This window comes from Pseudophryne corroboree, unplaced genomic scaffold (genome assembly GCF_028390025.1).
Source record: "Pseudophryne corroboree isolate aPseCor3 unplaced genomic scaffold, aPseCor3.hap2 scaffold_581, whole genome shotgun sequence".
Classification (NCBI taxonomy): domain Eukaryota; kingdom Metazoa; phylum Chordata; class Amphibia; order Anura; family Myobatrachidae; genus Pseudophryne; species Pseudophryne corroboree.
The window spans coordinates 18464-28758 of NW_026970180.1; the positions used below are offsets into that span (position 1 = coordinate 18464).

General features: G+C 47.1%; 12 non-coding genes across 12 annotated transcripts; all 12 read right to left on the reverse strand.

The window, feature by feature from the left end:
• Positions 1-1409: 1409 nt before the first annotated feature.
• On the reverse strand, positions 1410-1572 carry LOC135034365 (U1 spliceosomal RNA). The gene has a single exon (XR_010229608.1). It is a non-coding gene; the product is annotated as a U1 spliceosomal RNA (small nuclear RNA).
• Positions 1573-1724: 152 nt separating this feature from the next.
• Positions 1725-1887, reverse strand: LOC135034343 (U1 spliceosomal RNA). Its single transcript, XR_010229588.1, has one exon. It is a non-coding gene; the product is annotated as a U1 spliceosomal RNA (small nuclear RNA).
• Positions 1888-2558: 671 nt separating this feature from the next.
• Positions 2559-2721, reverse strand: LOC135034370 (U1 spliceosomal RNA). Its single transcript, XR_010229613.1, has one exon. It is a non-coding gene; the product is annotated as a U1 spliceosomal RNA (small nuclear RNA).
• A 152-nt stretch (positions 2722-2873) lies between these two features.
• LOC135034414 (U1 spliceosomal RNA) lies at positions 2874-3037 on the reverse strand. Its single transcript, XR_010229652.1, has one exon. It is a non-coding gene; the product is annotated as a U1 spliceosomal RNA (small nuclear RNA).
• A 671-nt stretch (positions 3038-3708) lies between these two features.
• On the reverse strand, positions 3709-3871 carry LOC135034367 (U1 spliceosomal RNA). Its single transcript, XR_010229610.1, has one exon. It is a non-coding gene; the product is annotated as a U1 spliceosomal RNA (small nuclear RNA).
• A 152-nt stretch (positions 3872-4023) lies between these two features.
• Positions 4024-4187, reverse strand: LOC135034394 (U1 spliceosomal RNA). Its single transcript, XR_010229633.1, has one exon. It is a non-coding gene; the product is annotated as a U1 spliceosomal RNA (small nuclear RNA).
• A 671-nt stretch (positions 4188-4858) lies between these two features.
• LOC135034345 (U1 spliceosomal RNA) lies at positions 4859-5021 on the reverse strand. The gene has a single exon (XR_010229589.1). It is a non-coding gene; the product is annotated as a U1 spliceosomal RNA (small nuclear RNA).
• A 152-nt stretch (positions 5022-5173) lies between these two features.
• Positions 5174-5337, reverse strand: LOC135034396 (U1 spliceosomal RNA). Its single transcript, XR_010229635.1, has one exon. It is a non-coding gene; the product is annotated as a U1 spliceosomal RNA (small nuclear RNA).
• Positions 5338-6007: 670 nt separating this feature from the next.
• Positions 6008-6170, reverse strand: LOC135034354 (U1 spliceosomal RNA). The gene has a single exon (XR_010229598.1). It is a non-coding gene; the product is annotated as a U1 spliceosomal RNA (small nuclear RNA).
• Positions 6171-6322: 152 nt separating this feature from the next.
• LOC135034338 (U1 spliceosomal RNA) lies at positions 6323-6486 on the reverse strand. The gene has a single exon (XR_010229583.1). It is a non-coding gene; the product is annotated as a U1 spliceosomal RNA (small nuclear RNA).
• Positions 6487-7160: 674 nt separating this feature from the next.
• LOC135034356 (U1 spliceosomal RNA) lies at positions 7161-7323 on the reverse strand. The gene has a single exon (XR_010229600.1). It is a non-coding gene; the product is annotated as a U1 spliceosomal RNA (small nuclear RNA).
• Positions 7324-7475: 152 nt separating this feature from the next.
• On the reverse strand, positions 7476-7639 carry LOC135034393 (U1 spliceosomal RNA). Its single transcript, XR_010229632.1, has one exon. It is a non-coding gene; the product is annotated as a U1 spliceosomal RNA (small nuclear RNA).
• Positions 7640-10295: the final 2656 nt, after the last annotated feature.

Consider the following 10295-nt stretch of genomic DNA (forward strand, 5'->3'; position numbering starts at 1 on the left):
TAATTAAGAGACTCAGCACTAAGGATCCCCATTTACTTATATAAAACCTTTTAGGGTAACATAAATCCATGCCACTACTAAAGCAGTTCTTGTGGTGCAGGGGAAACATCAAATGCACTCTATACAGCTAGTCCCATGTTCGAATCCAACCCGCTCAGCTTAACATCCATATTATTTATTTACTTTTAATGGGATCATTCTATCAATTCATTTTTACCTTTAATTTTTGTTAATATTATTTCTATATTTCATTATTTTAACCCCTGGAATAACTACATTGCTGTTTAAACAACAAAAAGAATTGAAGAAAAAATAAATATTAAACAGACAATTTAAGGATTCGAAGATTTAAATATTTAAAGATTTTAAAATTTAAAACAGGGAGGGGGGGGAGGGAGGGGGGCCTTTTGGGAGAAGGAGGGGAAAAAAATAAAAATAGAAAAAAAAAATATATATATAGAACCAAGAGAAAGTGTAAAAAGAGGATGGAGGAAGAAATCTGATGTTCATCATTACTAGTGGATTTTACTAAAGAACTTTAAAGGAACACACACAACAGGATTATACAGTTTCATCCTAAGAGGAAAGCTGTTTCCAAAATAGCTACTTCTAATAATTTTGTTTATTTATTAAACATACAATAAATGGATATTCAATAAATAATATATTAGGTAAATCAATAGATAAAATCTTCAGAGACTGCCAATGTTGTTCAGTTCGATGCTCTCATTCAGACCATCAGGTGTAAGGGTACCCAAAGAAAAAATCCAAAATGCCTCCCTTGTCAAGTAAAGGAGATTCAACTGAGGCAGCACAAGGGAACTCTCATCTGGGGACAACAACTGCAGGGAGAACACATATTTTCAGATGAACATGGGAGGGCAGAAGGCTGCCTAATACTGAAGCACCCCCAAACAACAAACCAAATGCAACAACTAGTACAAGCATTCCTGGGGGAAGGCCTGCAGCAGATGGATTTGCATATGGTGATGTCATCCAAGCAGTGGGTCAAAGTTGGCTTCAACCCTCGTCTGCATATGAAAAGAGAAAAGGGGCGTGCAGGGCATGGCGGCCTTTTGCGGCGCTTGGATGACCCCTAGTTCGCATTAAACACCTCCACCCTACTTCGGTGTGGGGCTCATGTTGGCTATGCCCCAGCCCCTGAAGCATTCAAGCTGATTACTTGCAGCAGCTGGGCACTGTAATAGCTCCAGAGCTGCTCTGTAAGGCAACTAAAAGGGTGTGGGCCCTGCAGCACTACCTGTAGTTCGCATTGTGCGTTGGAAGGCACAAAGTAAGCAGACGGGAGAAGTCAAGATAGTGCGCAAGGGCATAGAAGGGAGTGGCTCAAGAAAAGAGAAGTGTAAACAGACAGCAAACTAGGCTGGAGAAAGACATGAGACAAAGAGATCTGAATTATACGAGAGCCGACCAGGGAAAACACAAATTATGCAGTCAAGTTTCCCACATTTGGGGATATCGCAGGAGCAGCACACCCAGAGTGCAATTGGTGAGCCTTGCCCTGGGAGAAGCACCTTCATGATCATAGTATCTCACCTAGCAGGTAAGTAGGAGTTGGGCTAGAGCTGGGGAGGGTCGCTGCTCGGGCACCCCCCTGTCAAGTGAAGGAGATCCAACTGAGGCAGCACAAGGGAACTCTCGAAAGAAGAACAAGGCTAGAGGAAGATCTGAGACAAAGAAATCTGACTTTTACCAGAGCTGACCAGAGGAAAGCACAAACACAGTCCCCCACTACCACAAATAATGCTGTCAAGTTTAGCACATTTGGGAAAATAACAGGGGTCAGCATACCCAGAATGCAATGAATGAACCTCACCCTGGGAGAACAATCTTCATGACCATGGTATCTCTATGCAAAATAAGTATGATTTGGGATAGGGCTGGAGAGGGCCGCTGCTCAGGCACATCTCTGTCAAGTAAAGGAGATTCAACTGAGGCAGCACAAGGGAACTCTCATCTGGGGACAACAACTGCAGGAGGTACACATATTTTCAGATGAACATGGGAGGGCAGAAGGCTGCCTAATACTGAAGCACCCCCAAACAACAAACCAAATGCAACAACTAGTGCAAGCATTCCTGGGGGAAGGCCTGCAGCAGATGGATTTGCATATGGTGATGTCATCCAAACAGTGGGTCAAAGTTGGCTTCAACCCTCGTCTGCATATGAAAAGATAAAATTGGCATGCAGGGCATGGCGGCCTTTTGCGGTGCTTGGATGACCCCTAGTTCGCATTAAACACCTCCACCCTCCTTCGGTGTGGGGCTCATGATGGCTATGCCCCAGCCCCTGAAGCATTCAAGCTAATTTCTTGCAGCAGCTGGGCACTGTAACAGCTCCAGAGCTGCTCTGTAAGGCAAGTAAAAGGGTGTGGGCCCTGCAGCACTACCTGTAGTTTGCATTGTGTGTTGGAAGGCACAAAGTAAGCAGACGGGAGAAGTCAGGATAGTGCGCAAGGGCATAGAAGGGAGCAACTCAAGAAAAGAGAAGTGGAAACAGACTGCAAATTAGGCTGGAGAGAGACCTGAGACAAAGAGATCTGAATTATACGAGAGCCGACCAGGTGAAACACAAATTATGCAGTCAAGTGTCCAACATTTGGGGAAACCGCAGGAGTAGCACACCCAGAGTGCAATGGGTGAGCCTTGCCCTGGGAGTAGCACCTTCATGATCATAGTATCTCACCTGGCAGGTAAGTAGGAGCTGGGCTAGAGCTGGGGAGGGTCGCTGCTCGGGCACCCCCCTGTCAAGTGAAGGAGATCCAACTGAGGCAGCACAAGGGAACTCTCGAAAGAAGAACAAGGCTAGAGGAAGATCTGAGACAAAGAAATCTGACTTTTACCAGAGCTGACCAGAGGAAAGCACAAACACAGTCCCTCACTACCACAAATAATACAGTCCCGTTTCCCACATTTGGGGAAATCACAGGGGTCAGCATACCCAGAATGCAATGAATGAACCTCACCCTGGGAAAACAATCTTCATGACCATGGTATCTCCTATGCAAAATAAGTATGATTTGGGATAGAGCTGGGGAGGGCCGCTGCTCAGGCACATCTCTGTCAAGTAAAGGAGATTCAACTGAGGCAGCACAAGGGAACTCTCATCGGGGGACAACAACTGCAGGGAGAACACATATTTTCAGATGAACATGGGAGGGCAGAAGGCTGCCTAATACTGAATCACCCCCAAACAACAAACCAAATGCAACAACTAGTGCAAGCATTCCTGGGGGAAGGCCTGCAGCAGATGGATTTGCATATGGTAATGTCATCCAAGCAGTGGGTCAAAGTTGGCTTCAACACTCATCTGCATATGAATAGAGAAGAGGGGCGTGCAGGGCATGGCGGCCTTTTGCGGCGCTTGGATGACCCCTAGTTCGCATTAAACACCTCCACCCTCCTTCGGTGTGGGGCTCATGTTGGCTATGCCCCAGCCCCTGAAGCATTCAAGCTGATTTCTTGCAGCAGCTGGGCACTGTAACAGCTCCAGAGCTGCTCTGTAAGGCAAGTAAAAGAGTGTGGGCCCTGCAGCACTACCTGTAGTTCGCATTGTGCGTTGGAAGGCACAAAGTAAGCAGACGGGAGAAGTCAGGATAGTGCGCAAGGGCATAGAAGGGAGCAGCTCAAGAAAAGAGAAGTGGAAACAGACAGCAAACTAGGCTGGAGAGAGACCTGAGACAAAGACATCTGAATTATACGAGAGCCGACCAGGGGAAACACAAATTATGCAGTCAAGTTTCCCACATTTGGGGAAATCACAGGGGCAGCACACCCAGAGTGCGATGGGTGAGCCTTGCCCTGGGAGAAGCACCTACATGATCATAGGATCTCACCTGGCAGGTAAGTAGGAGTTGGGCTAGAGCTGGGGAGGGTCGCTGCTCGGGCACCCCCCTGTCAAGTGAAGGAGATCCAACTGAGGCAGCACAAGGGAACTCTCGAAAGAAGAACAAGGCTAGAGGAAGATCTGAGACAAAGAAATCTGACTTTTACCAGAGCTGACCAGAGGAAAGCACAAACACAGCCCCCCACTACCACAAATAATGCAGTCGAGTTTCCAACATTTGGGGAAATCACAGGGGTCAGCATAACCAGAATGCAATGAATGAACCTCACCCTGGGAGAACAATCTTCATGACCATGGTATCTCCTATGCAAAATAAGTATGATTTGGGATAGGGCTGGGGAGGGCCGCTGCTCAGGCACATCTCTGTCAAGTAAAGGCGATTCAACTGAGGCAGCACAAGGGAACTCTCATCTTGGGACAACAACTGCAGGGAGAACACATATTTTCAGATGAACATGGGAGGGCAGAAGGCTGCCTAATACTGAAGCACCCCCAAACAACAAACCAAATGCAACAACTAGTGCAAGCATTCCTGGGGGAAGGCCTGCAGCAGATGGATTTGCATATGGTGATGTCATCCAAGCAGTGGGTCAAAGTTGGCTTCAACCCTCGTCTGCATATGAAAAGAAAAAAGGGATGTGCAGGGAATGGCGGCCTTTTGCGGTGCTTGGATGACCCCTAATTCGCATTAAACATCTCCACCCTCCTTCGGTGTGGGGCTCATGTTGGCTATGCCCCAGCCCCTGAAGCATTCAAGCTGATTTCTTGCAGCAGCTGGGCACTGTAACAGCTCCAGAGCTGCTCTGTAAAGCATGTAAAAGGGTGTGGGCCCTGCAGCACTACCTGTAGTTTGCATTGTGCGTTGGAAGGCACAAAGTAAGCAGACAGGAGAGGTCAGAATAGTGCGCAAGGGCATAGAAGGGAGCGGCTCAAGAAAAGAGAAGTGGAAACAGACAGCAAACTAGGCTGGAGAGAGACCTGAGACAAAGAGATCTGAATTATACGAGAGCCGACCAGGGGAAACACAAATTATGCAGTCAAGTTTCCCACATTTGGGGAAATCACAGGGGCAGCACACCCAGAGTGCAATGGGTGAGCCTTGCCCTGGGAGAAGCACCTACATGATCATAGTATCTCACCTGGCAGGTAAGTAGGAGTTGGGCTAGAGCTGGGGAGGGTCGCAGCTCGGGCACCCCCCTGTCAAGTGAAGGAGATCCAACTGAGGCAGCACAAGGGAACTCTCGAAAGAAGAACAAGGCTAGAGGAAGATCTGAGACAAAGAAATCTGACTTTTACCAGAGCTGACCAGAGGAAAGCACAAACACAGTCCCCCACTACCACAAATAATGCAGTCAAGTTTCCCACATTTGGGGAAATCACAGGGGTCAGCATACCCAGAATGCAATGAATGAACCTCAACCTGGGAGAACAATCTTCATGACCATGGTATCTCCTATGCAAAATAAGTATGATTTGGGATAGAGCTGGGGAGGGCCGCTGCTCAGGCACATCTCTGTCAAGTAAAGGAGATTCAACTGAGGCAGCACAAGGGAACTCTCATCTTGGGACAACAACTGCAGGGAGAACACATATTTTCAGATGAACATGGGAGGGCAGAAGGCTGCCTAATACTGAAGCACCCCCAAACAACAAACCAAATGCAACAACTAGTGCAAGCATTCCTGGGGGAAGGCCTGCAGCAGATGGATTTGCATATGGTGATGTCATCCAAGCAGTAGGTCAAAGTTGGCTTCAACCCTCGTCTGCATATGAAAAGAAAAAAGGGATGTGCAGGGCATGGCGGCCTTTTGCGGCGCTTGGATGACCCCTAATTCACATTAAACACCTCCACCCTCCTTCGGTGTGGGGCTCATGTTGGCTATGCCCCAGCCCCTGAAGCATTCAAGCTGATTTCTTGCAGCAGCTGGGCACTGTAACAGCTCCAGAGCTGCTCTGTAAAGCATGTAAAAGGGTGAGGGCCCTGCAGCACTACCTGTAGTTTGCATTGACGTTGGAAGGCACAAAGTAAGCAGACAGGAGAGGTCATAATAGTGCGCAAGGGCATAGAAGGGAGCGGCTCAAGAAAAGAGAAGTGGAAACAGACAGCAAACTAGGCTGGAGAGAGACCTGAGACAAAGAGATCTGAATTATACGAGAGCCGACCAGGGGAAACACAAAAAATACAGTCAAGTTTCCCACATTTGGGGAAATCGCAAGAGCAGCACACCCAGAGTGCAATGGGTGAGCCTTGCCCTGGGAGAAGCACCTTCATGATCATAGTATCTCACCTGGCAGGTAAGTAGGAGCTGGGCTAGAGCTGGGTAGGGTCGCTGCTCGGGCACTTCCCTGTCAAGTGAAGGAGATCCAAGTGAGTCAGCACAAGGGAACTCTCGAAAGAAGAACAAGGCTAGAGGAAGATCTGAGACAAATAAATCTGACTTTTACCAGAGCTGACCAGAGGAAAGCACAAACACAGTCCCCCACTACCACAAATAATGAAGTCGAGTTTCCCACATTTGGGGAAATCACAGGGGTCAGCATACCCAGAATGCAATGAATGAACCTCATCCTGGGATAACAGTCTTCATTACCATGATATCTCCTATGCAAAATAAGTATGATTTGGGATAGGGCTGGGGAGGGCCGCTGCTCAGGCACATCTCTGTCAAGTAAAGGAGATTCAACTGAGGCAGCACAAGGGAACTCTCATCTGGGGACAACAACTGCAGGGAGAACACATATTTTCAGATGAACATGGGAGGGCAGAAGGCTGCCTAATACTGAAGCACCCCCAAACAACAAACCAAATGCAACAACTAGTACAAGCATTCCTGGGGGAAGGTCTGCAGAAGACGGATTTGCATACAGTGATGTCATCCAAGCAGTGGGCCAAAGTTGGCTGGAACCCTCATCTGCATATGAAAAGAGAAAAGGGGTATGCAGGGAATGGCGGCCTTTTGCGGCGCTTAGATGACCCTTAGTTCGCATTAAACACCCCCACCCTCCTTCGGTGTGGGGCTCATGTTGGCAATGCCCCAGCCCCTGAAGCATTCAAGCTGATTTCTTGCAGCAGCTTGGCACTGTAACAGCTCCAGAGCTGCTCTGTAATGCAAGTAAAAGTTTGTGGGCCCTGCAGCACTACCTGTAGTTTGCATTGTGCATTGGAAGGCACAAAGTAAGCAGACAGGAGGAGAAGTCAGGATAGTGCACAAGGGTATAGAAGGGAGGGGCTCAAAAAAAAAGAAGTGGAAACAGACTGCAAACTAGGCTGGAGAGAGACCTGAGACAAAGAGATCTGAATTATATGAAAGCCGACCAGTGGAATCACAAATTATGCAGTCAAGTTTCGCACATTTGGGGAAATCACAGGGGCAGCACACCCAGAGTGCAATGGGTGAGCCTTGCCCTGGGAGAAGCACCTTCATGATCATAGTATCTCACCTGGCAGGTAAGTAGGAGTTGGGCTAGAGCTGGGGAGGGTCGCTGCTTGGGCACCCCCCTGTCAAGTAAAGGAGATCCAACTGAGGCAGCACAAGGGAACTCTCGAAAGAAGAACAAGGCTAGAGGAAGATCTGAGATAAAGAAATCTGACTTTTACCAGAGCTGACCAGAGGAAAGCACAAACACAGTCCCCCACTACCACAAATAATGCAGTCAAGTTTCCCACATTTGGGGAAATCACAGGGGTCAGCATACCCAGAATGCAATGAATGAACCTCACCCTTGGAGAACAATCTTCATGACCATGGTATCTCCTATGCAAAATAAGTATGATTTGGGATAGGGCTGGGGAGGGCCGCTGCTCAGGCACATCTCTGTCAAGTAAAGAAGATTCAACTGAGGCAGCACAAGGGAACTCTCATCTGGGGACAACAACTGCAGGGAGAACACATATTTTCAGATGAACATGGGAGGGCAGAAGGCTGCCTAATACTGAAGCACCCCCAAACAACAAACCAAATGCAACAACTAGTGCAAGCATTCCTGGGGGAAGGCCTGCAGCAGATGGATTTGCATATGGTGATGTCATCCAAGCAGTTGGTCAAATTTGGCTTCAACCCTCGTCTGCATATGAAAAGAGAAAAGGGGCGTGCAGGGCATGGCGGCCTTTTGCGGCGCTTGGATGACCCCTAGTTCGCATTAAACACCTCCACCCTCCTTCGGTGTGGGGCTCATGTTGGCTATGCCCCAGCCCCTGAAGCATTCAAGCTGATTTCTTGCAGAAGCTGGGCACTGTAACAGCTCCAGAGCTGCTCTGTATGGCAAGTAAAAGGGTGTGGGCCCTGCAACACTACCTGTAGTTCGCATTGTGCGTTGGAAGGCACAAAGTAAGCAGATGGGAGAAGTCAGGATAGTGCGCAAGGGCATAGAAGGGAGCGGCTCAAGAAAAGAGAAGTGGAAACAGACAGCAAACTAGGCTGGAGAGCTCTTCTGTCTATATTTTGCAAACCTGCTCTTGTCCTCTCCAGCTGCTCCATGTAGATTTGACGTCTGGAAAGGTGCATAACCCACTGACAAGCAGGCACACTCCTGCATGAGTTTTCTCTCTCACTAGCTGGATGATACACAATCATTTGCATGTGCTCCACCTCCGACACACCACCCACCCAACCACCCAGTGACCAGAGCCACCCACAAGCCAACTGGCTCCGTGATTTAATTTGCACAGTGTAGTCATCCAGGCAGCATGTCCTTCTCAATGGAAGGATCTCTGGTTCCATGGAATCTTCCACATTGGAATGCTGCGGAATAAAAAGGATTTAAATATTCAGCTTGCTAGCATTCAATGTACCTGCGGCTTGGCTTTAGCACATGGGTCTTCATCCTGTGGCCCTCCAGCTGCTGTGAAACTACACATCCCAGCATGCCCTGCCACAGTTTTGCTATTAAGGTATGCTAAAACTGAGGCAGGGCATGCTGGGATGTGTAGTTCCACAGCAACTGGAGGGTCGCAGGTTGAAGACCCATGTTCTAGCATGCCTGTTCTATGATGCATGTACCGTGATGTCACAATCAGCTTGGAATGGGGTGTCTAGCAGGCATTTGCTGACAGCCACTTGAGGGAGACACACATCAGGAGATGCAGCATATCGGAGGTCTTCGATGCCTTTCCAGCAAATGCACACCACCTGCTGCTGGTCTGGACACAAAACAATGCCCACAATCGAAGTCCCAAAATGCCCAACTACAGGATTCATGTAAGTAGTGAATTTAGGAATGAATTTAGAAGTAGGAAATGAAGTTAGTTCACAAGTACATTCAAATTCAGATCTAAAGTCTAGGTAGGCCTCACGTCCTGGCAGCCCCCAGCACTTAAAAATGCCTTGATTAGAGGTAGAGAATTAAATGTAGATAAAAAGTAGACACAAAATAAGACTCCACAGAGCAGTTATCAGGTGTCTTTATCAATTGTTGCATTTAAAAAATCAAGCAATTAGGGAACACAATGTTGCAACAATGTAACCCTATTTGCAAAATAGTACTAAATAAGTTTGTCGATGTAAGACATTTGCAAAGGCGCATCCAAAACACGCTGGAAAATGCAACTGAATCTGTTTTTGGAGGCTAGAATAGGAAATGTGCATCGGTCCTACAAGTACTGAAAGCTCTTCTACCATCTCCGTTTTCTGAAAAGCCATTTAATATATGGTTCCCAGATAGGGGACATATCAGATATTGCCTTTCAAAAGCAGCAAATATCATACCACTTCTATTGCCATCAAAGATAAACATTGATTGTTTTCAGATATTGGATTGAAAAAGCAGTCTTTATTGACATAAAGAAGCAAAAAAACATACATAAACATTACACACATAAGTACTGTGTTGCAGCACAGATAAAACACAATACAAATGCTGTCGGTATAGTACAGTTCAAGAACTACAGCACAGGCCAGCCTACACTATAAATCATGAACTGCACTATACATTTAAACAATACAATAATACAACAGTTAATAAGGCTATGGGTGTGGAGTGTAAGAGGGTGAGGGAATCACAAGCCCGAAGCTTTATTGAAAGACAGACACATATAAAGGGAGGATTAATAAATACAAAGATATCCTTTACTATAGAATGTAGTCCAATCCGGTCTTTCAACTCTTCCACAACTTAAAAACGGATAGTGTTCCCAAGCCTTCCATCCTGGAATATCTTCAGTCTCTCGCCAATGAAGAAAACAATCCCTCCTGCAGACTCTTCAACCACGATACAAGATCACAGCCAAAAGGGCGAGAAGCAACTACACTTGCGTTTAACCAAAATAGCTAAAACTTAGTGGAGGAAAGTGCAGTGCACCAAAACATAAGCTGACACAATCATGGAGAATGCGCCAGCATATATGCTCTTCTATCTATATTTTGCAAACCTGCTCTTGTCCCCTCCAGCTGCTCCATGTAGATTTGACGTCTGGCAAGGTGCATAACCCA